The sequence below is a fragment of the Natrix helvetica genome (genome assembly GCF_964273705.1).
Source record: "Natrix helvetica genome assembly, chromosome: 8".
NCBI classification, from domain to species: Eukaryota; Metazoa; Chordata; class Lepidosauria; order Squamata; family Natricidae; genus Natrix; species Natrix helvetica.
In genome coordinates, this window is record NC_138559.1 from 17,066,523 (window position 1) to 17,091,911 (window position 25,389).

At 39.5% G+C, this 25,389-nt stretch overlaps 1 protein-coding gene across 8 annotated transcripts in view; it reads right to left on the minus strand.

Moving 5' to 3' along the window:
• The window catches only part of PKNOX2 (PBX/knotted 1 homeobox 2), a 275,402-nt gene that overhangs the window by 138,033 nt on the left and 111,980 nt on the right, over positions 1-25,389 (minus strand). For 7 of the 8 annotated variants that reach the window (XM_081961087.1, XM_081961083.1, XM_081961086.1 and 4 more), the window contains one exon: positions 16,578-16,806. The gene's annotated coding sequence lies outside the window, so the exon portion shown is untranslated. Of the gene's footprint in view, positions 1-16,577; positions 16,807-23,894; positions 23,922-25,389 lie in introns of those variants that run through there. The other variant, XM_081961088.1, reaches the window with a different exon arrangement.

The window sequence follows — 25,389 nt, forward strand, 5'->3', positions numbered from 1 at the left end:
TCACCCCATTGTGCAGCTCTTGGGTCTCGAACCCAGACTGTCAGCTTTCCAACATAAACTTTGGGCTCAATTGTGTTCGTAAGTCGAGGACTACCTGCATCGCCCAAAGGCCAATTGCTTTATACTGAGAGTTACACTTGGTTCAGTTATTCTAGTTACTGTTGACTTCCATTGAGTACCTGTATAGTGCGCAAGCCAGAAAGAGGGCAGTGAAAATATCTATAGAGTAGACCCATCCCATGCTGGACATAATCTGTTTGAACGTCTTCCCTATAGGGCATTGCACACCAGAACAACTAGACACAAGGACAGTTTTCCCCCCATGCCATCACTCTGCTAAACAACTAATTCCCACAGCCCTGTCAAACTACCTAGTGGGATTGTATTACTATTACCCTTCTCATCTTTCCTATTACCTATATCCTTATCATCTTATGACTATAACTTTGTTGCTTGTATCTTACGATTTACATTGTTTTATTTAGTATCCTAGTATTTTATGTTGATTGCTTATTTAATATCCTATGACTATCACTTATTATTATGATGAATGTATTTTATGATGATGATTATCATGATTTATCACTTGTTGCTTGTATGTATACTGAGAGCTCAGGCACCGGAGACAAATTCCTTGTGTGTCTAATCACATTTGGCCAATAAAAAATATTCTATTCTATTCTATTCTATTCTATTCTATTCTATTCTATTCTATTCTATTCTATTCTATTCTATTCTATTCTATTCTATTCTATTCTATTCTACTCTACTCTACTCTACTCTACTCTACTCTACTCTTCATTCCTCTATTCTATTCTATTCTATTCTATTCTATTCTATTCTATTCTATTCTATTCTATTCTATTCTATTCTATTCTATTCTACTCTACTCTACTCTACTCTATTCTACTCTACTCTATTCTTCATTCCACTATTCTATTCTATTCTATTTTACTCTACTCTACTCTACTCTACTCTTGATCAATGCCTTTCTAGGGGTTCAAAATACATCTAAATACATCTAAAACGTTAAGAATTGAATCTAAGTTCCTTGTTGTGTGATGTATACTGTATGCTCTGAGCTGTGGACCTTCTAACCAGAAAGTCCACAAGCACTGAACAACTTGTGATACTGGGCAGTGTTCGGAAACTGGAGCTGAGGTTTCATTTAGTTATCTACTGATGCATTTATTTAAGCCCACGGATTAATCTCTACTTCTTTTTATACCATCTGTCTTAGCAGGCATGCCCGCATCATCTGAAATTAAAGGAGGGAAAAAAAACCTATGCTTCTTGCTTCCAAACTAATTTCTTACAGATACTGCAGATTTAATAGATGAATTAATTGCCTGATATACAATATACTGTTGGATATTTTTTAATAGGGGGAAATCACTTAATGTTTCATTTTAAAATATAAAAAAGAAGTAAGCTATTAATATTGGGCTTCTAGACGTAGTAGAGCTACAACCATCAGAATTCCTATTGCATGAAATCCCATCTTGAGCAGGAACCATAGGTGTTGTAGTCCCATACCAAAAGAGGGAACCCTGGTATATAAAAATTTAGCCTGGTTTTAGCCACATTTCTCAAATAAGAATATGACTGCAAACATTTTTTTCTCCAACCCTAAGACACTTTTTGTTTGTATATGTGTTTCTGTGTTTGTGTGTGCGTGTGTGTGTTGTGTTTGTGTAAGTATTAGTGTGTTAACGGCTTATGGTTCCCAATTCAGCTGGAAAGAACCTAAAGCAGGTCATCATAAAAACCAGTTCTAGAGCTCGCAGTGATGGAGATGAACTGGTGAAACATCTGGAACGAGAAAAGCAGAAGCATCTCTCGAGAACATTTAATTCTGAAGGATTCACGAAAGGCCCCATTATTGCTAGCAGGGAAAAACATTGGGCATCTAAAATATACACATAGTAATTGTTTGACGTAAAAGGATTCATTTCCCAGCAAAGAAGGATTTAAAAATGAAGAACTGTTGATTTAAAGGTCACTGGATACAAACACAGACAAACAAAGGGATGAATACAAAATCTCAGAAGCCTATAGAGGATTTTCCAGTACCAGGAAAATCCTCCACCCTGAAAGAGTAAAACAGCTGGTCCCACCAATGCATATTTTTGCCATAACGGAAGGGACCTTGGAGGTCTTCTAGTCCAAACCACTGCTCAAACAGGAAACTCTAGACCATTTCCAACAAATGGTTGCCCAATCTTTTCTTAAAAACCTGTAGTGATGGAGTACCCACAATTCCTGAAGGCAAGCTGTTCCACTGATTAATTGTTCTCATTGTCAGGAAATGTCTCCTTAGTTCTAAGTTGGTTCGGTTACATAACATAGATAGTTCTCGACTTACAACATTAGTGTTTAGTGACCATTCAAAGTTACAACGGCATTGAGAAATGTGACTTATGAGTCAGCGTTGTCCGAAGACATTTTTGATGGCCATGTGGCCTGCATGGTTATATGCCAAAGGAGTCATGGAACCTTCCCAGCAAAGTGGTGCCTATTTATCTACAGATAGTCCTTGACTTACAACAATTCATTTGGTGACCATTCAAAGTTACAACGGCATCGAAAAATGTGACTTATGACCATTTTTTCACAGTTATGAACTTTGCCGCATCCCCATGATCATGTGGTCAAAATTCAGATGCTTCACCACTGGTTCATATTTATGACCGTTGTTGTGTTCCAATTTCATGTGCTCACTCTTTGTGACCTTCTCACAAGCAAAGTCAATGGGGAAGCCAGGTTTATTTAGTAACCAGGTTACTAACTTATTAACTACAGTGACTCACTTAACAAATGTGACAAGAAAAGTAATAAAATAGGGCAACGGATGGAACCTAATCAAGGAAAGAAGCAACCTAGAACTAAGGAGAAACTTAAATCAATGAGCTTTGGAAAAGTTTGGTGTAAAGCTCATTGAACAAATGTCTCACTCAACAACAGAAATTTGGGGCTCAATTGTGGCCATAAATTGAGGACTACCTATATAACAGTTATGATATTATACCAGAATTGTAGGGGCTCATGTCCCACTGTAATCCTCCAGCTGAACATGGAACCATTTATCTTTCAACCAAATCTATTTTGCAGAATTCTTGTGAGGAGAAAAGGAGATCTCCAAGTTTGTTGTTTTGAGCAATCAATTGGCCAATAATAATAATAACAACAACAACAACAACAACAACAACAACGACAATGACAATGACAATGACAATGACAATGACAATGACAATGACAATGATAATGATAATGATAATGATAATAATAATAATAATAATAATCTGGAATTTGTGCAAAAATTATTATATTAAAACAACAACAAACTGGTGGGAACATAAGCCTGAAAAAGTCACCGAAAATCAGATGGTCAAGATCCTGTGGGATTTTCGTATACAAACGGACAAAATACTAGCGCATAACATACCAGACATCACACTGGTTGAGAAAAAGAAGGTTACAATCATAGACATCGCAATACCAGGTGATAGCAGGGTCGAGGAGAAGGAACATGAAAAAGTCGCGAAATACCAGGACCTAAAAATTGAAATTCAATGATTATGGCACAAACCAGCAGTGGTAATTCCAGTGGTAATCGGCACACTGGGTGCTATTCCAAAAGCACTGGAATTACATTTAAAACAGTTAAAAATTGACAAAATCACCATCAGTCAAATGCAAAAAGCTGCACTGCTTGGATCTGCACGTATATTACGAAAATACGTTACGATGTCCTAGGCCCCTGGGTGGGGCCCGACTAGTAATCAATGCCAAATCCAGCGAAACAACTGGCCGCTGTGATACAATTGTATAATAACAATAACAATAACAATAATAATAATAATAATAATAATAATAATAATAATAATAATAATAATAATAATAATAATAATAATAATAATATATTATAATTAATAATACTTAAAAAAAATAAAACTAGCAACATCTCATCCTATTCCAACCAAATTTACTTTATAAAAATCCTATTTTTTTTAAGCATTGCAAAGGTTTCCATTCTCCATTTTACTGGCTGCTCATGCAACAGAATTCTTTTACACTGGATTTCAGATGTATAAAAGATGTAAAGTATTCTTCAATTATTCATGCAGGATTTAAATATGAATCTTCTACTGCTGCAAAATTACAAGGAAAAAAAGAGCAGTGGGAATGAAAGACCATTGCCTCATTTTTGCCATTTTCCATTTTAACTGAATGGGGACAGTTTTTCGTCTGATGTATAAGATGAAAATGAAGAGAAGACAGACAGACAATGACCAATTCATCAAGCTATGCCTGCTACCCATGAGGGAGCTGCATTTCCTGGGATATCTAAGGAATTCTTGGATAAACCTGCAGGATTTTCTATTGAGACAAAGCAAAGCCAACTGTACGTCCTACGAGCTACATAGCTATCTGGACATTGGTTTGTAGTTCTAATGCTTCTCCATCTCTGACACATCATAGAATAAGTTGTAGGCTGTTTGTCTGCAAAGAAAGAAGAAGTCAACCATTTTCACCCCATTTATTTCTCAAATTATGGCATGAAGAAGAGCAGAACAGAAAATGAGCATTGTATTCTTCTAAGGTGGTGATGTACACATCATAGATTTAAGTCTCTGTGTTGATCAAAAGAAGCTTTGGAAATACTCCACACCAAATTTTTCCAAAGCTCGTTGATTTAAGTTTCTCCTTAGTTCTAGGTTGCTTCTTTCCTTGATTAGGTTCCATCCGTTGTTTCTTATCTTACCTTCAGGTGCTTTGGAGAACAGGCTGACCCTCTCTTCTTTGCGGCAACCCCTTAGATATTGGAACACTGCTATCCTGTCACCCCTAGAAGTATTTGCTCATTGAGATGCATAGGTGTCAACTTGCAAACCAATTCACAACTTCAACTATATGTAAGTTAAAGAGAAAAAATAATAATACTTTAAATCAGAGAAACCCTCTGATTTCTGTCTACTCTCAGCCTCAAAACCAAATGCTTTATATTGATTGGCAATGCAAATCATTCCACCACCCCCTTTTGTGATTTTTAAAATGGACTTGTATCGTGCAACCCTTCAAACAGGCTATTTTGTCAGAGCTGTTCAACGGAAGAACACAACTGTGCTGTTGCTGCGGGTTGCACCTTTGTTTTAAATAACTGTGTCCAAACCTCCTTTATTTCAAAGCTTTTTATCTCAAAAATTTTCTTCTCATGATCAGCGGCTGTTCTTGGGCATTATTCTCGGGTCTCTTGAAAATGTATGTAACTGTATGCATAGCATTTCTGAGTGTCTATGGAGAGTCTCACTCATCAAGATGGTGATTGTCCCAAAGTTGCTTTTTTCTTTTCTTTGCCTAAAGCAGGGGTGTCCAAACTTGGGAACTTTAAGACTTGTGGACTTCAATTCCCAGAATTCCCCAGCCAGCTGGCTGGGGAATTCTGGGAGTTGAAGTCCACAAGTCTTAAAGTTCCCAAGTTTGAACACCCCTGGCCTAAAGGCAACTGGACTTTGTTTTTCCATGAAGACATTTCACTTCCCATCCAAGAAGCTCTTTTAGTTCATTTCTAAGCTTACTTTATGGGATGGAAGGATGCTACCATCAAGATTAATGTTTTCTTTTAGGCCTTTTTCAACAATCCCAGCCTTAGAATTATATAGTCCAATCGATCCCCCCCTCCCCATCCCAAAAGACTAGGAAAGGTGTTTTCTCTTATTGGGTTGTTTTATTACAAGAGACATGAGGTCTTAATGGGCCTCCAAGGACTGGAACAAGGAGGTTGGCGAGCCACCTGCAACCCACAGATGTTCCACTTCTCAAACAATGCATGGTTTCAAAACTGTTTAACCCACTGTTGGCTTTCTTCATTCAGAATTGACTGTCCTTTGTGAAATGGGACATATGACCATCCTAGACAGGGGTGGTATTTATTTACCTTCCCTACCGGTTTGCAAATTTGAGCACGTGTGCGCACTTTTAGCTAAAAAAGGTCCTGAATGGGATGCCATAGAGCCGGGGCGTGTGAACAGGGCCTCACGCGATTTCCGTTACTGGTTTGGGTGAACTGGTCTGAACCAGTAGAATATCACCTCTGATCCTGGATTCTGAGATACCTGTAGGAAAACATCAGCAGATGATTCCACAGGTCTTCTAGTAGACTTCCTTTCATTTCCTTGTGAAACTGAGGACATCTTTGATCCGGCTGAAAGGGGAATACAGGTAGACCTCAACTTACAACCACAATGGATCCCAATGGTCCACAATTATGTGAATTTTGACCCATTTTATGACCTGACTTGCCACCGTTGTCAGGTGAATCATTGCAGTTGTTAAGTTAGTAACATGGCTGTGAATCTGCCTTCCCCCACTGACTTTGTTCATAAGTAGGTCACAAAAGGTGATTGCATGGCCCTTGGGATACTATACAATACAATAGCAGAGTTGGAAGGGACCTTGGAGGTCTTCTAGTGCAACCCCCTGCCTAGGCAGGAAACCTTATACCGTTTCAGACAAATAGCTATCCAACATCTTCTTAAAGACTTCCAGTGTTGGGGCATTCACAACTTCTGGAGGCAACTTCTGTTCCACTGATTCATTGTTCTAACTGTCAGGAAATTTCTCCTCAGTTCTAAGTTGCTTCTCTCCTTGATTAGTTTCCACCCATTGCTTCTTGTTCTACCCTCAGGTGCCTTGGACAATAGTTTGACTCCCTCTTCTTTGTGGGAGTCCCCACTGCAACAATCATAAATATGAACAGTTGCCAAGCGTCTGACTTGAGACCGTGTGACCACAGAGATGCTGCAATGGAGGTGTGAAAAATGGCCACAAGTCACTTTTTTCAATGCTGTTGTAACTTTGGTCACTAAACGAACGGTTGCAAGCCGAAGACTACCTGTAGCTTTAAAGGCAAGAAAATGTGCCATTGCCAGGTACCCCCGTTAGAATCCTGGCAGCTGCATTTGGCTCGTAAGCACCAGTTTCATGGAGATGAATAGGAATCCTGCAACATCACCCTGTGCTTTTGAATTGCTCCGATTCCTTCCGAGGCAGCTACCTAGGAGTAGTGCCCAGTGGTGGTTTTTTTTCATGTGCAGCCCGGCATGGAAACTGCAAGATGCAAAACATAAAAATCCTGATAAACATAAGCACAGCTTGATGCTCACTAATTACCCAGCAATACTATTTATATGCTGCTGGCGCTCACAGAAATGAAGCTTCGACGAAGGGAAGTCCACATCAATATTAATGCCGCCACTGTCGTGTTAATACCCTGAGTTGCGAAGAGACAAAGACACACATTCAGGCAAGGGGAAAGGGAGGGGTAAGAGTGAGGGGGAGGAAATAGTTCAGAGGATCACACACACGCACACACACATCCAGGCAGAGAGAAGAAAGAAATCTGCATAAAAGGAAAGATTAAGGTAAGTTGTACAGCACCTGTACTAGTTAACTCTTTCTGCTCAGCCAGGGTTTCTGAGATCTATTTACAGCTGAAAATGAAACCAATAAAGGAAGAAATATTCCCGAATGGGGCACATTATGTCCATAATAAAAGGGGAACTAATAGAACTTTTTTGTGTTCGGATGTCCTGCACATTCCAGATGGGTTTGAATCAAGACTTTTATACCACTTCACAGTGCTTTACAGCCCTCTCTAAGCAGTTTACAGAGTCAGCCTATTGCCCCCAACAATCTGGGTTTTACTGACTTTAGAAGGATGGAAGGCTGAATCAACCTTGAGCTGGTTGGGATTGAACTCCTGACAGTGGGCAGAGTTACCTGCAATACCGCATTCTAATCACTGTGCCACCGTGGCTCAAGATATGGATAAGTGAGCCCATTTTCAGTCCACCCTTGTTCTGCTAGTTCATCTCATGTCACTTCCATTTCTGAATTTGTGTGTATTCCCCCCCTCCCCGACAATACCAATTCCCATCTTTTTGGAATACAAGGGAGCTTTCTTAAAACAAAATCTCTATGCATCACACACTAAAGCCTACTGTTTTATATGCTGCTTTCTTCAGTTGTTCAACTTAAAACCACCCAGCAAAATTGATTAACAACACAAATCGAGGGTAACCATTTTCCAATCTGCTAATGAGACCAAGAATAGCAAATCAAATCGATCTGTTTATAAATAGGGGGGCCATATAAAATCCTTCAGCATCTCTGAGTGTTACTTCATAGAGTCATGCTTATCAGTCCTTAACTTATGACTGATCACTTAATGACTGTTCTAAGTTACAATGGACCTTGTCAGAGATGCCTTATGATCCATTTTCAAAGTTATGATGGTTGTATTGCCCTCACCCCCCTGGTCACATAATTGTCTCCAGAAGTTGTGAATGCCCCAACACTGGAAGTCTTTAAGAAGATGTTGGATAGCCATTTGTCTGAAACGGTATAGAGTTTCCTGCCTAGGCAGGGGGTTGGACTAGAAGGCCTCCAAGGTCCCTTCCAACTCTACTATTGTATTGTATTGTATTGTATCTTCTTAAAGACACTGGAAGTCTTTAAGAAGATGTTGGATAGTCATCTGTCTGAAATGGTATAGGGTTTCCTGCCTAGGCAGGGGGTTGGACTAGAGGACCTCCAAGGTCCCTTCCAACTCTACTATTGTATTGTATTGTATTGTATCTTCTTAAAGACACTGGAAGTCTTTAAGAAGATGTTGGATAGCCATCTGTCTGAAATGGTATAGGGTTTCCTGCCTAGGCAGGGGGTTGGGCTAGAAGACCTCCAAGGTCCCTTCCAACTCTACTATTGTATTGTATTGTATTGCATTATGGGCACTTGGCAACCAGCTAATCTTCATGGCCGTTTGCAATATTCCGCAGTCCTGCGACCATGTTTTACACTGCTTTTTGTAGTTTCCAATATTTACTTCTAGTTCTGGCAAAAATAAATAAAATGTCCATTAGGAAAAATGGATTTGTTTAATGACCACACTGTTTGCTTAATGACTGTTGCCCAAAAAAATGTCAAAAATTCAGATCACACAATGCCTCAGTTTATGACTGCAATGACTTATGACCATAATGCTGGGCTTAATTATGGTAGTAAGTCGAGGACTATCTATAGTTAAGATTGAGAAACATTGCTCTAGGCATTCTTCCATGCAATGGGCTTCCTAAGCCACAGAGAAAAATGTCAGGAATTTTCTATATGTAACATCTCTGGTCTATTTGTGCTCTATCACTGAGCTGGTAATACAAATACAACCATCAGATCTGGTCCTGTGGATCCATTTTTCCCAAGGAAAATAGTGTCTGTTGCAATCTCTTGTGAGCAATTCTCAAAATCAACACTTGCTTATTGCAATTGTTAGAAAGTTTGGTCTTTTTCCTGGAGTCCTTGAGCAGACATCACATCCAAATTCTCCATGAAAGCAGCTGTCAAGAGAACTAGAAAATAATTGCAAATGGAAACTCTCCATTTGCTTCGCAGTCTTCTCCCTCCTGATATGAAACAGGACCTGCCAGTTAAGAAGTTTCTGGCCCCAGTTAGCAATCACCATCATTTTTCATCTTGTCACTGCTCTAGGTGCAAAAACTCTCTTGACTGCTTATATTTTAAGAGCCTTCTTCCCTCGGTAGCAGCATTGCTGCATTCCAGTTCTTTAAGGCACATTAAATTCTCAAACAAGCTTTAAATCACTGCCTGCACCAGAAAGGAATTTCTTTGGAATGAGATTTTCAGAAGGCTCTCTCAGCGTGGTACATAAATACATCCCAATAATGCAATTCCTTTTGGGAAAACAGCAGTATGTAGGGAACAGAAAAAGAAGACATACTAACCCCACTACCACATTAAAATCATAAGATCAGAAACAGAAACAGAAATACAATGAGTGTATGCCAAAACTATTCACTGTATTTCTTCATACTTTCTACCTTTACAAGCACTCTTTGTTCTATTATAGGTAGTTCTCGACGTACAACAGTACATTTAGTGGCCCTTGGAAGTTACAGTGACACTGAAAAAAGTTTTTCACACTTATGACTGTTGCAGCAGCCCCATCGTCATGTGATCAAAATTCAAATGCTTGGCAACTGGCTCATATTTATGACAGCTGCTGTGTCCTGGGGTCAAGTGACCTTCGGACAAGCAAAGTCAATGGGGAATCCAGATTCACTTAAAAACCGTTTTACTAACTTAACAACTGCAGTGATTCACTTAACAAAAGTCATAAAATGAGGCAACATGCACTTAACAAATGTCTCAGCAACAGAAATTTGGGGCTCAGTTGTGGTGAGGACTACCCGTATATCCCTTTACATACTGTCTTTTGTCTTTACACTTCTAACTTTTCTCTTTCTGAGAATCAACTCCATCCAAATGCAACTTTCTCAGTCTTCTCCCTTCTCTTAACACATTTACTCTTCCAGTACTGTATTCACGGGGTGTGCAATCTATTCTCATTTGTTCTTTCTGTAAGATCAAACTTCCTCAAGCTACTTTTTCCATGCTCATTGTTTACTTTTTCCACACAACCCAGATTCATTCATCACACGTACACACGTATACAAACACACATACAAAACCTCCATACATCAACCAATTCTAAATTGTCCATCAAATTTTAAAACATGGCCATTTCCCTTGAGAGATTTAAATATTTTCCTCGGAGGTTATGTTGTGGGAAAATCATTCCACTCCAACCTACCAACACCAATTTTCATAAGAAAAACTTCTCCATACTTTGTTTGTAGAATACCACTTTATCTTCATCTGGGGCATAGATCTCGGTACCATATATGCACCAAATTCTGCCAAAATCCCCAGCAATGCCTAATAGCCGCATAATTTTTGCATGTTCTTTTGCTACCTTCTCCTTTAATATACAGGAAAAATATGGTATATGCAAAGATGAGCTCCAGCATGAGTCCAAAAGCTCAGAAAACCACACCTCTTGTCCTGGTGACTGACCGGATCCAAATCTTGCAGGAATAATATATGCATTGGATTGGGTAATTTCAATTGTTCAATTGTTAACCATTTGAGGTCAACAACCATGCATGTCAGGAATGCTCCTTCTTGTAGTAGATAGAATAACTGAATCTGGAAAATCTGCCAGAGTGTCTCTCTACCCTGTCTTATACCAAACAAAATGAAGGCAGGGCTATTTTGAGTTTTTCTTTCTTTCCCCCTTTTCTAGGACTCAGCAATCTTTCCCATTCCCAAGACCAAGTCTACATTCCTTCATGTATTTACATGCTGCACACTGCTGACCTAGGAATCATGTTACCAATCATAGATTTATGTCATTAGAGTAGAGTAGAGTAGAGTAGAGTAGAGTAGAGTAGAGTAGAGTAGAATAGAATAATCAGAATAGGAAGGGACCTTGGAGGTCTTCTAATCCAACCCCCTGCTCAAGCAGGAGACTCTACCATTTCAGACAAATGGCTGCTCAGTCTCTTTTTGAAAGTCTCCAATGATGGAGCTCCCAAAACTTCTGGAGGCAAGTTATTCCATATATTTGTAATATATGTAATACACCAGTACTTAGTACTAAAACTGTATAGGAAACTCTCAGTAACCGAGAAAGTACCATTACACTATTTGTTCAATGACCCCCAACAAAGGTATAAGTAGCGGGCAAAAGAAGAGAAACTTTTTCAGAGGTTTACTTTCCAAGCCTTTTTTTTTTTAATTCAGAAAACATTTTTTGGTGTACGTGTCTAGTGTATTAGCATTTCAAGCAGACTAATTTCTCCAGTTTGTGAGGTTCAGCAATAGGATGCCAGAGAGGAATTCAATTCTTGGAGCTCTTGGGAAGTACATGTTATCGCATGCTGTTGACATTCCTTTGAAAGTTCTGGTGTGGTTCTCAGCCAAAATCAAACAAAAAGCAAAAAATTAAATGAACAGGTGACTTGATAGGGAAGTGGTTCTAGATTTTGCAATGTGGATTATTGAGAGGAAACAGACACACTTATTTTGGGAGCCACTAGATTTAAAAATAAATTGTTAACAGCAGGGCTGTCTGTGCATATATCAAAAGTGATTAAGAAGTGCTTCAAAATTTGCATGAGCAAAGCACATCTCTGGTGTCCATTAAACCAGCTCATCTTTTTTCAGGCTTCTGTTTGAGCCCGCACAAGGAATACAGGCCCTTTAAGGAATCAGCTCATTAAAGTTAATGCAACTCTTGTTTGTTTGTTTATTTATTTAGCATATGGCTGTAACCCTTGCAAAGAAGTCTGAAAAGAGGCAGTTTCCTTTCACCAATACCAGAGATTGTGCAAAGTGGAAACGCATTTCTCCCAAATCATTTTAGAAGCATGCATAGTTTTTATTAAACGGTATCAAAATCCTTTTTTTTTTTTCCATGCAGATTTTTCACCATCAGAGAATATTGGAAAAATAAGAAAGCCCCATCTTAGGAGGGAAAACGGAAAAACAGCAACTATATGAATCTGTCCAAGCTTATTTACTATGCTGCTGGACTATTGATTTTGAGAAATTTCGCAAGGCCTTCTGGACTATGAAGCTGTGTATATGGTAAAGAAATCAAATTATATCTTCAGCACAGATTCATGAGTGTCTCTCTCTTTCTCCATTCCATTCATATATCTTTCCACTGAACTGCCAAGGAATATTCCGTCCTAGTCTCTGCGAATGCCCATTGAAGACGGGGAAAGAAAAGAAAGAAAAGAACGGGGATAGAAATGGAATCCACAAATGGACTTTCTGAATAGAGATGCTTCTTCTGCTGTCAATCAAAAAGAAATAGTAGCTACTAATACTAAACATTTAGAAAGTAGAAAACCATGATATCATACATAGAAGAAGGTGCAGGAGAAATTGCGGATGTCTTAAAAAATATAAACAACTTTTTGCTTTGACCAGATTCAGTTCATTTAAAAAGTTAACCATCCAAATTTGCCAAATCTTAAAGAAATAACAGATAATGCTTGACTTACAACAGTTCATTTAGTGACTGTTTGAAGTTACAACAGCACTGAAAAAGGGTCTTATGACTGTTTTTCACACTTACGACTGTTGCAGCATACCCACGGTCATGTATCAAAATTCAGACACTTGGCAAGTGGTTCATATTTATGACAGTCATAAGTTACTTTTTTCAATACTGCTGTAACTTTGAACAGTCACCACACAAACTGTTGTTAAGTCAAGGATGATAGATAGATAGATAGATAGATAGATAGATAGATAGATAGATGATAGAGAGATAGAGAGATAGAGAGATAGAGAGATAGAGAGATAGAGAGATAGATAGATAGGTAGGTAGATAGATGATAGATAGATAGATAGATAGATAGATAGATAGATAGATAGATAGATAGATGATAGATGGATGGATGGATGGATAGATGGATAGATGGATAGATAGACAGATGGACAGATGGATCAATACAATAAAATATTCTAAACAAGAGCCAAACAAAACAAGACAAACCATAGAAAAACAAGTGAATTAGGAATAAAAATCATTTTTTGAACAGTGGCTATCATTCAGAAATATCAGCCCTCTTCTTCAAGACTCCACATTGAACAAACTTTGCCAATAGATAAATATATCTAAATTTATTACTTAATCATTTGAATCCCTAAGCTCTATTTACAGCTTTCTTTTCCTAACCCATCATAATTCAACAAGCCTGTTAGTTCAACGTAATATAGGTATCCAAGATCATACTTTGAGCAGTTCCTACTAATATTGCATGGGCCAATCACATGAAGATATATCCTACTATTGCAATACTAACTTATCAAATGCTTGATCAATATAAATCAGAACTGTTAAAGTAGCTGACAGATGGCTTTGATGCGACGGGCTCTTTTTTAAGGGGATGGGGGGAGGGAAGGTGAGTGGTAGGATTAGGCGCCAAATGATTTCCAAGGCCATTTTTAAAAAATCTGCCCTTGAGCAATGGGAGGTAGAGAAAGGCATATGGGCCCTATATTAACATTTTATTAATTATATTTTTCCTTTGAGTATTTTTGCAGGTCTGCGATTTACAGCACCATTTTTTTCCCCAGATAACCACAGAACTAAATTTCATAGTTTTAATGTATGAAATATCCTGCTGGGAGATAGCAATTTGAAGGACATTGATATCCTATAAATTAATATTCTGTTGCCACTAGTTTTGCTTTCCATTGGTTCTATGTGTGGGAAATATTTGCTGGAAAAATACATTTTTTTAAAAAAAATGTATAAAGATCCATACGCTGCCTTTCCATTAAAAATATTCTAGGTTATGATTAGAAATATCCATTAATAAGAACCAATTAAAAACCTCATAGCAATTAAAGCTACCAATATATATGGAAATGAAGACCAACCTTAGGGAATTCTTTTGGTCCATATACTTAAATTCCACATTTCTTTATATTTTGCAAATATATTCTGTGTTTGGAAATGTGCATTTTAAGGAAAATGGAGTATAAAATACATATGTTGGGAAATGTGTATATGGCAGCAATAAATTTTCTTGCTGTTCTTTAATAATTGGTTGATATACAATTTACAATTGAGTGTTGGTAAAACTGAAAAGGGGTAAATCTGAATGCTTTAATGGAAAAATGCTCATAAAATATTTTATCTATTTATAGTATTGTTTTATGTCTGCACTTGAAAGATATTCATCAGTCCATATGCTTTGTGTCTAAAATAATTAAACACACAGACAAATTATTCAATAGCATGATATGGAATTGAACAAAATTCCCAAAGTATAAAATGTTCCATTTTTTTCTTTATAAGTCCATATTCTTAAGTAGAACATTTTTAACTGGAGGAATAAAAATGGTTTTTAGTTCAATGAACAAGTCAATATATAAAGCCATGTAAAAGTTCAAAGTATTTTGCAAACGTTGACTGTGTTGAAAGCTACGGGTAAATTGATGAGCATGAAAAGACACAAACATACAAACAGGCACACATAGAAACCTACAATACATATATACATAATATCCACAATTGATAGAACAGAAACATGGAGTTTCATACACTAATTGTATGACTTGTGTTTATTTGATGCTATCCATCTATTCCTCATTTGGGGAGAGGTGTGAAAAGTAAGCTCATATCCATGTAATATGCATTGAACTAGGGATGCTCTGGTTGAGCAAGAATTCTGGTTAGATTGTTAGGCCAGAATTGGGTGAAGGAGCTACAAACACCCAAGTTCCTTTCTTATACTTGTTGACCATGGAGTATATTTGGTGTATTTATTCCTCCTTCTGCTATTCAGATATATGTAACAGAATAACAGAGCAAGAGTTGGAAGTGACCTTGGAGGTCTTCTAGTCCAATCCCCTGCTCAAGCAGAAGACCCTACCTATACCATTCCAGATGAGTGGCGGTCCAGTCCCTCCTTAATACCTCTAGCGCTCACATCTTCAGAAGGCAAGCTGTTCCACTGATTAATTGTTCTAATTGTCAGGAAATTTCTCCTTATTTCTAGACTGATTCTCTCCTTGATTAGTTTCCGGAATAACTATGGCTATGTGAAAAAGTTCATATGAGTTTTACTGCAAAAATCACAGAATGTACACGCAAAGAACAGTATAATAAGCTACACATACCATGAAGTCAGGATGCAAGAGTGATGAGAATCGAAGCCTAGTTTTCCTAGCCGACAGGCATATTTTAATACCAACAAATATAATAAAATGCTTCGGCTAAATCTTCAATGAAACCAGTCCTAAAGAAAGGAGATGACCCTATATTTCCTTCAAATAGGCACACATAGTAAACTTTCAACAAGGAATGAGCAGGAAACCTTTGGCAATACCTTCTAACCAGATTTTGTGACGCTTTCGTTTTCTGAATCAGCAGGAAGAATTTGATTGAGAATTACAGCCCTATTATCACTCCATAATATGTGAATTGGCTTAACCTTTTCAGAATAATATTGTTGAGGGTTTTTTCCCCCAACAGCAATACTATCAAAATAAGATCTCTTGGCTGCCCTGTAAAAACAGCAAATATCCCATTATTGATTAAAAGGATGTATAGGTTAGCCCTCATTTAGCAAACATTTGAAGTCATGATCGGGTGAAAAAGTAATTTTACAAGCAATCTTTGTATTTATGACCTTCACAGGTCGATAAAATAAAGGAAATCTGAATTTACAATAGCAAAATCATGATGTTTCACTTAGTGCCTGCTTCATTTAATGATTGGAGGAACCAAATTGATGGTCCCAATTGGGGGAACCAGGTTGATGGTCAGTGAGGAATACTTGTCGGAAACTGCCTTACGCAGCTCAAACTATGCCTATTTAACCTAACAGTGGGTACTCTGCTTGGCATAGCCATATAAAGTCTTAAGAGATTTTTCCCAGTACTTCCTTAGAGTTTTACCCATGCCAAACAAGTGCAATATCATAGTTATTATTTTCCCATTAATTTCATTAACAGTTATGCCAGACAGAAAATGAATAGATATGCAGTGGACGGTTAACAATGGATTTTTCAAGAAATAGCATCTTCTGAGGCAACTGACAGTAATTGACACAATAAATGCAATCGATTAAACATATAATGCATTAATCTGAAATAATTATTGGATAGATTAAGAATCAATTGAAAATTCATACCTAGAAATGACTTTTTAACGGATTGTTCTGCAATTGGCAAGAGGTAGTAAGTGCAGTTCCTCAGTTCTGGTCTATTCAGATTCTGTTCACTGTGCCCATTGATGGTGTAAATTAAAATGTGGAGACTGGTCCATCAAGCTTGAAGGCTTTACAGTTTCACCATGGACCATCGATAACTTGGTAGGCAGGATAAGAATTCAAATCAATCTTCATCAGTGGAAGGAACGACCTGGGGGGGAAAAATAATTCACAGTTTACCTATGTAAGTATCTAAAATATAGAGACAAAGTGGACAGATGGGAACATGTGATCTTCCAGATGTTGCTGAACTCAAGTCCCATCAATCTTCACTACCGACCATGAGTGTAGCATCTCCATCTATCTCCACAGATAATGCAGTTCTGAGGAAATATTCAAGTGCAAAATTCTGGAAAAGATTAGTCCTCTTATTAGGATAAATAAAGGTGATTCCGCAGGACATATAGTGATGTGTATCATGCATCATAGCTGACCATTGTAGCGGGCTGCCCTGGAAACAGTGAAGAACTGACCCACAGTGCCTCTGCCAGGGGAAATGGAGCTTGGGAAGGCTGTGTGCAGCCCTCCCGAGCTCCAGTTTTGCTGGCAGAGGGATACAGGAGGCCATCGCAGCTGAAAACGGAGCTTGCAAGGGCCATGGGCAGCACTCCCAAACTCTGATTTTGCTAGCAGAGGGATACAGGAGGCCATCGCAGCTGAAAATGGAGCTTGGCAGAGAGCTCAGGCCACCAGAGGCGCCCGCAACACGAGTGACATTGAGCTGGCCACGCCCACCCTGGCCCTCCAAGGCCAAACACAACTGTAACACGGCCCTCAATGAAATCAAGTTTGATACCCCTGGGATAGACAGACAATCTATAAAAAGAGAGGTTACATGAACCAAATTTGTATGGCGTGTCCATGATATTATAAGCCCATGGATATTTTCATAAACATTTTCAGCACCTTTAAATATTGTTTTCATAGTAATGGTTTGAAACATGGGCCAAAAGTTGACTTTGGAATGATGTGCGAGAAACCATATTCAAACAAGCTGATTCAGTTAGAACAAACCTATTTTTTATTACAACGTAGAGGCCGCTTTTAGAGAAATTCCCAAAATTGCAAGCAAGGCTTTTGAGGCAAAAGGTTGCATATCACTGAGACCCCCCATTTGTGTACATTTTCTATAGATTCAGAAGATGTCCACAGCATGGATTATTTGCAATGGTGAAAGCCTTATTCAAAATGGCAGCTCTGATGGAGCAATTCTTCTTTAAGCTCACTTTTTTTTGACTGCATGTCCCCATTTTTCCACAATTATTCACCTTGAGTGGTTCTTTCCAATACACTGTAGGGCCGTGATGGCAAACCTATGGTACATGTGTCGGAAGTGGCATGCAGAGCCATCTCTCCGGGTGTGCTAGCTATCGCCCATTGTTTTTCCTGGATAACTTTTCTTCGCACATGCATGCATGCCAGAATCTGGAAGACCAGATGACTGGTGTGCATGCGCACACCAGAAAGCGGAAGCTCAATTCCCCAGCGTGTGCATGTGCACCCGGGAGCTGTTGTGCCCCACTGGTGGGCAGCAGAGCTTGCAGCAGAGTTGGACAGTCAGGAGGTTGGGGAGGAACATGGGCCAGTTCTGGGGGCTGAGGAAAGCTCAGACGAGGGCTCTGCGTCAGAGGCAGAGAGAGAGCTAGACAGCAGTGAGGCAGAGGAACAGCTGGAGCCTTTTCCCAGTGTGCGCATATGCAGAGCTGCCAAAAGACAAGAACAACTAAGAAAGCAGGGTCGACTTTGGAGTGAAGCCACAGCTTGGGGGTGATTAGCCCTTCCCAGAGGAAACAAAAGAGGAGCGAATGTTGAGTGGGCTTTTGCAGGAAACAATTTGTTTCTTCAGTCATTTCAAGAGAAGAAAGTTCTGTTTGCAATTATAAGAGACCCTGTGCCAAGTGTTGCCTTGCCCTGCATTTGGAAACTAGTTATCTGGCAGTCCGCCAAGAGAGATAAGGTTCGTGTTGATAAATATTCCTCTGAAAGACTGTTTGCCAAGCCTGGCTGACTGTGAATGAAAGGAATTCACAATCGTGTAAATAAAAGAGGTTTTGCCAGGACCCAGACTTTGCTTCATGCTTGTTAAGCAAGCCTAAGTCAGAACAGGAGCCGCTCTTCCAGTTTCCAGCGCTCCCCGCCCGCGAAGACCAGCTGGCCAGTGCACACGGGAGCATGCGCTCTGCCGGCTAGCTGGTCTTCGCGCATGCATGCTTGCATGCATGCCAGAAACCAGAAGACCAAGTGACTGATGTGCATGCGCATTCCAGAAAGCAGAAGCTCAGCTTCCTGGCGCATGCATGCGCACCAGGGAACTGCTCTTCCAGTTTCCGGTGTCCCCACATGCATGCTCCTGTTTTGGTACTCAGTGCCGAAAAGTTTCACCAACACTGCTGTAGGGTATGGAAAAGACAGCATAAGCTCAGTTCTGAGGATTCAAGTCCATCAGGAGGTTTATAACAAAGCCAACATTTAAAAACTGTACTGGGAATTTGGAAATTATCTTGTCTTACCATAGTTGCAGTTCTGACTGAGGTTTAATTAAAACCAAGTTAAACATACACACACATTCAGAGAGTCACTATTTCAGCTATCACTTTATTGCATAAATAAAGCTTTTATCACTGATTTTTTAATTTACTGTAAGAACCTTCCAGCTCAATTGGATATGTGTTTATATTATTTCAAGGAGAGAGAGAGAGAGAGAGAGAGAGAGAGAGAGAGAGAGAGAGAGAGAGAGAGAGAGAGAGAGAGAGAGAGAGAGAGAGAGAATATAGTACGATTTTATATATATACATTACACATACATTACACACACACACACTGTATATAGCTAATCCCCCATAATCTCCTAGAGTTGCACCTAAAATACAGTTTCTTGCAATTGACCTTTTGCAGAAAGGCTGTTTCTATGGCAACGGCATTGTTCAGTTCAGTTAGAAGAAAAATACTGCAAGAGAGGAGCAAAAAAAAACCTAATTTTGCAGCATTTGATGTCACATTTAATATGGACAACTTGCCAGTGATAAGTAAATCTCCCCATACTGGTGTTTCTCAGAAATTTAGCAATCCAGTTCAGAATGAACCTAATAAAAAAAATAAGACAATTCTGGCAATATTTTGGATGGAAACCAAGGTACTGATCTCCATTGAAATGTACATATAGGTAAGCTCGTAGAATTTTGCAGCATGGCTATTATTGCAGTTATAATGCAACTGACATTTTGCATAAGACGGCTGATTAAAAAACTCAAGCAGTAATTACTATGTAAGGTGATGATTTCTGTCTATGGAGATTCTCAGTCACCCAGGTCATGGTGGTCTCAAAGGTGCTTTTTCAAAAGGTAACTGGACAATGTGGTTTTTTTTTCCTTGAGGAAGAAGTTTTGCTTCTCACCCAAGAAACTTCATCAGTTCTAATGAAGCTTCTTGGATGAGAAGCGAAGCATTTTCTTCCTCAAGGAAAAAAACAAAGTCCAGATGCCTTTTGAAAAAAGCACCTTTGGGATAACTTCTGGCTCAACAATTGCAAATCTCCAAGGGCAATGGCAGACGATGTACAAATACATACAATGTTCCAGTGTAATATGCTAAGGATCACATCCAAAGAACTAAATAGTTCTTCAGCTTCTAGAGCTGTGTTGGAAAAATGGTTGATATGTTAACTGTTTTCGTTCACTTTCAGTTTAAGGTCTTCCTGGCTTCCTATCCTTCAGCAAAATCCTAACGGGAGACCCAGGGAGGTTTTCTGAGACGAGACGTTTGGTGTTCAGAAGATTGAGTAACAACTACAGTAACACGGTTTCCAAGAGAACAACTAACTAAATAAAAGCATCTCCAGGAAAAATCCAAAAGAATTTCTCAAACTTCCTGAAAACAAGGCAGGAAAAGAACATCTTCTTTCACGTAGAAGAAATTAGGGAATTGGAGATACTTCGGTTCTTCTAGTCCTCCAGGAATCTGATGTTTCTCTTCTATCAGTTCTATAGGTGTGCTTGGAAACTTCCCCCCCTAAATGGATGTAATGTTCCTTGGATCGGTGCCCATTTTCTCAGGTTCATGCTTCACAGAGATTTAATAAAGGATCAAACTAGAAATAGGCGGATCTTTTTTTCCAAAATGTTCCCAAAACAGTTTTGTCTGTTTTAAAAATCCCCCCCCCCTTTTATTGCCTGAAATATATTGGCATTTTCCTCTTTGGGGACTCTTTGACTTTCACCTGTTCTAGCCTTTTTCCTTCCCCTTTGTCTGGCCTGTTAATGTTAATGTTAATTTTAATTTATTTTAAATGTATTGTTTCTTTAAAAAAAAAATCGGTTTGGTCTTTTTGGAAATGGGTTTAATCTTTTTTTAACTTTTGTGATGTGTGTTTTTAATGTTGTACGCCGCCCTGAGTCCTTTTGGAGAAGGGCGGCATATAAATCCAAATAAACCTAAACCTAAACCTAAACCCTTTTTCTGCTTTATCTCCATCCCTCTAATCCTCCTCCCGTGATTGGCATTATGGATAGTCCTTAACATATGACCAAAATTGAGACCAGAAAATTTGTATTAAGTAGTAGGGTCATTAAATGGGGCATATGTGATTGCACCTGATTTTACAGCTTATCTGCTTTAAGCAAATCAACACGGTCATTAAGCGAGCTAACCCGTGACTGTGACTTGTGACCTTTCCTGCTGGCTTCCCCATTGACAGGAGCTGGTTGGGAAGGACACAAATGGCTATCGTGATATCCCAGGATGTTGCAATGGTTATAAGTGCGAGCTGGTTGCCAAGCACTCAGATCACAAACATGTGGCTGTGGGTATGCTGGGATAGTTTGCAAGTGTGAGGTCCAGTTGTAGGTAATTTTCTTTTGATACCATCATAACTTCAAGGAGTCACTAAATGAAGAGAACTAAGTATCTCAAACAAATAAACTATACAAAACCATATTAACTTCCATCCAAAGTTGAGTCAGAAGTTGAGAAACATTGGAGGGAAAAAAGTGACAATCAATGACCTTCCTCAACAATAATCAGAAGACATTTGTTAGGGGATACTGGTGGTGACAGGGAGAAGCATTGTGCCATCATTCACACATTACAGTCAAACATTGATCACCACACAGCAGCCAATTCAAATGTTTCTTCCTGTGAATGTTTAAAGCTGGACCTGAGCAGGCAGCAATGATGAAATCAATGACATCGCTTACGTTTTTGAGATGAGATGGTTGAAGGCATGACTTAATGAAAGAGAGACCTCAAAAATGCTGTTCAAATTCAAACTAAGCTAATTCAAATCTTCCCTGCCCTGTAAGAAACCTGGGTGAGCAGCTGGAAAAGCCATCATACCTCAGTGCCTACTAAACAGATCCAGACAAAAAAACTGGCTCACCAAAAAGGAACATTCCCCATCATAATGTCCAGCTAAATAATAGTCTGCTACTCCCTTTCTATGGTTAAAGCTATAATGTGCAGGATGCTTTGTAGTCTTGATATAGGTGAGGACTTTCTCACAAATACAGTAGTTATTTACTTGAAGAAAGTAAACAACTGTTGTCTTTACAAGGTAAAGTGGGAATAACAATCCAGATTTGCACAAGTTTTTTCTGTTAACTTTTGGACATGGTTTCTGATAGCAACTGAAGCTTTTTGGAACCACAATAAGAGCTTCATCTAACCAAGATCTTAACCAAACAGAATAACAAAGTTGGAAGGGACCTTGCTGGTCGTCTAGTTCAACCCCATGGTCAAGCATGAAACTCTATACCATTTCAGACAAATGGTTGTCCAATGTCTTCTTAAAAGCCTTCAGTGTTGGAACACCTGCAGCTTCTGGAGGCAAATCATTCCACTGGTTAATTGTTCTCACTGTTAGGAAATCTCTCCTTAATAGGGTAAGGGTTAGTTCCCCATGAATTCACAGAGTAAAACCGACACTGCCATTGGATTCAGAGCCCATCGGTATGGTTAGGAGGGGGGACGCCTTTTGAGCCTGCCTTATGTACATTTCCTGGCAAAATAAATGGGAAAATCCCATTGGGGAAAATTCCACTAAGGGTTAGGGTTAGCTCCCCATGAATTCGTAGAGCAAAACCGACACTGACATTGGATTCAGAGCCCATTGGTATGGTTAGGAGGGGGGACACCTTTTGAGCCTGCCTTATGTACATTTCCTGGGAAAATACATGGGAAAATCCCATTGGGGAAAATTCCACTTAGGTTTAGGGTTAGCTCCACATGAATTCACAGAGCAAAACTGACACTACCATTGGATTCAGAGCCCATTGGTATGGTTAGGAGGGGGGACGCCTTTTGAGCCTGCCTTATGTACATTTCCTGGCAAAATACATGGGAAAATCCCATTGGGGAAAATTCCACTTAGGGTTAGGGTTAGCTCCACATGAATTTGTAGAGCAAAACCGACACTGCCATTGGATTCAGAGCCCATCGGTATGGTTAGGAGGGGGGATGGCTTTTGAGCCTGCCTTATGTACATTTCCTGGCAAAATACATGGGAAAATCCCATTGGGGAAAATTCCACTAAGGGTTAGGGTTAGCTCCCCATGAATTCGTAGAGCAAAACCGACACTGCCATTGGATTCAGAGCCCATCGGTATGGTTAGGAGGGGGGGACGCCTTTTGAGCCTGCCTTATGTACATTTCCTGGGAAAATACATGGGAAAATCCCATTGGGGAAAATTCCACTTAGGGTTAGGGTTAGCTCCACATGAATTCACAGAGTAAAACCGACACTGCCATTGGATTCAGAGCCCATCGGTATGGTTAGGAGGGGGGACGCCTTTTGAGGCGGCCTTATGTACATTTCCTCGCAAAATACATTGGAAAATCCCATTGGGGAAAATTCCACTTAGGGTTAGGGTTAGCTCCCCATGACTTCGCAGAGCAAAACCGACACTGCCATTGGATTCAGAGCCCATCGGTATGGTTAGGAGGGGGGACGCCTTTTGAGCCTGCCTTATGTACATTTCCTGGCAAAACACATGGGAAAATCCCATTGGGGAAAATTCCACTTAGGATTAGGCCTTAAATTAAGGCTTAATTTAAGGTTGGTTCTCTCCTTGATTAGTTTCCATCCATTGCTTCTTCTCCTGCCTTCAGATGCTTTGGAGAAGAGGTTGAATCCCTCTTCTTTATGGTCTGGCCTTCTTGTATGCAAGATAAACAATATAACTCTATATCATGCTATTCCTACCCAGCCAGCCTTTCTGAAATATCCCCCCCCCCCCCCCCCGATACCTGGCACATCCAGCAGCATGTCATATCACTGGAATTTGTTCACCAAACACCTTCCAATGGTCTTCATTCAGAACTTGTCCTTGGACAGCAGGGTTAGATACCTGTCTCACATGACAATTTGAAAAGATGACAGCCTTGTTTCCAATTTATTTATTTATTTAAAAAAAACTAATTGTGTTTCTCCCCCTCCAGGCAGAAGTAAGGAACTTGTTAGAGCCCTGAGAGACTCATCAGAAACTACATCATGAGCAGTAGGAAATGTACATCATTTGCATACTTTAGCGGCATGTAATCAACATAATTTGGATATCATTTTCATCATGAAGAGAAAAGATGACTCACTGTAGCTAGTGGATACTTTGCAATTAATCTGCAGAAATGACGGGTCGTAGATGAGCTCCTGAAGAAGCTGACAACATGGGCTTGAAAAAGCACAAGGGTAATCACACACTTGCCCCACAGGCACAGAAATTATTTATATCAAATACTCCAGGATTTTCCCACAACATTTTCCTTTGCAGCCTTAGGAATGCGGTAAAACCAAATGGTTCTTTCTGAGACAACTATGCAACCTCTGAATATATCAGTATGCATATATCAGGAGTGTGCCACTGGTCTTGGCCTAGTTCTATTTGCATAAACTCACTGCAGAATCCATTGTCTTGATTTCTGGAATGCATTTCATGCATAGTCCTTTGTGCATACAGATTACACAGAGGTCTGTCAGGCCCAAGAATTAGGTTAGGTTGCAATACAGAAGATATATTCAAGCCTACATGCAAGAATATGGTCCACTAAAATTCAATACTAAACAGGCATCAGATAAGCATCAGATAAGGGCCAACAAAATTCAGGGGGGGTTGGACCTGGATTTTTGGGGGCAATGTAATGATTCTTAGCTGATATAATCCTCCCTCCAATTTTGCCTGCTTTTCTACAAGATCAGAGTATCTGATTGTTCCTGTAAAGCCCTTTCTCTAAAGTAGGACCATCTGTAATTACAAGGACCCAGGAGTACCTAAAAGATGCTCTACCATGTTTCTCCTAAAATAAAACATGGTCTTATTTTCTTTTGACCCCCCCCAATAAGCGCTTGGCCTTATTTTCAGGGAAGTCTTAATATTTTTGAGGTGCAGGATGCTCCTTAATCGTAGCCCACAGAGCAGCTGATCCAAAGAGGAACGCAAGTTCTGTCTCTGTTTCTGGCACACTCTTGCAAGCTCTAGTGTCGCTGAGCCTGCTGCTCTTTTTGCGGCTGCCACTAAGAGAATGGGCGCGGTAGCCTAGGGTCTCTGGGAGCGGCCTCTGGAAGGCCGTTTCGCGTGGATGGCAGGTACATATGGGGCATGTTCCCCCTTTCCCCCCAGGAAATGGCAGGGACCAGCTGTGCATGCATTGAAATATTTTAGGGGAGGGCTTATTTTAGCGCATGCGCTCAAAAGCCCGATTGGGCTTATTATCTGAGGAGGTCTTATTTTCGGGGAAACTGGGTAGC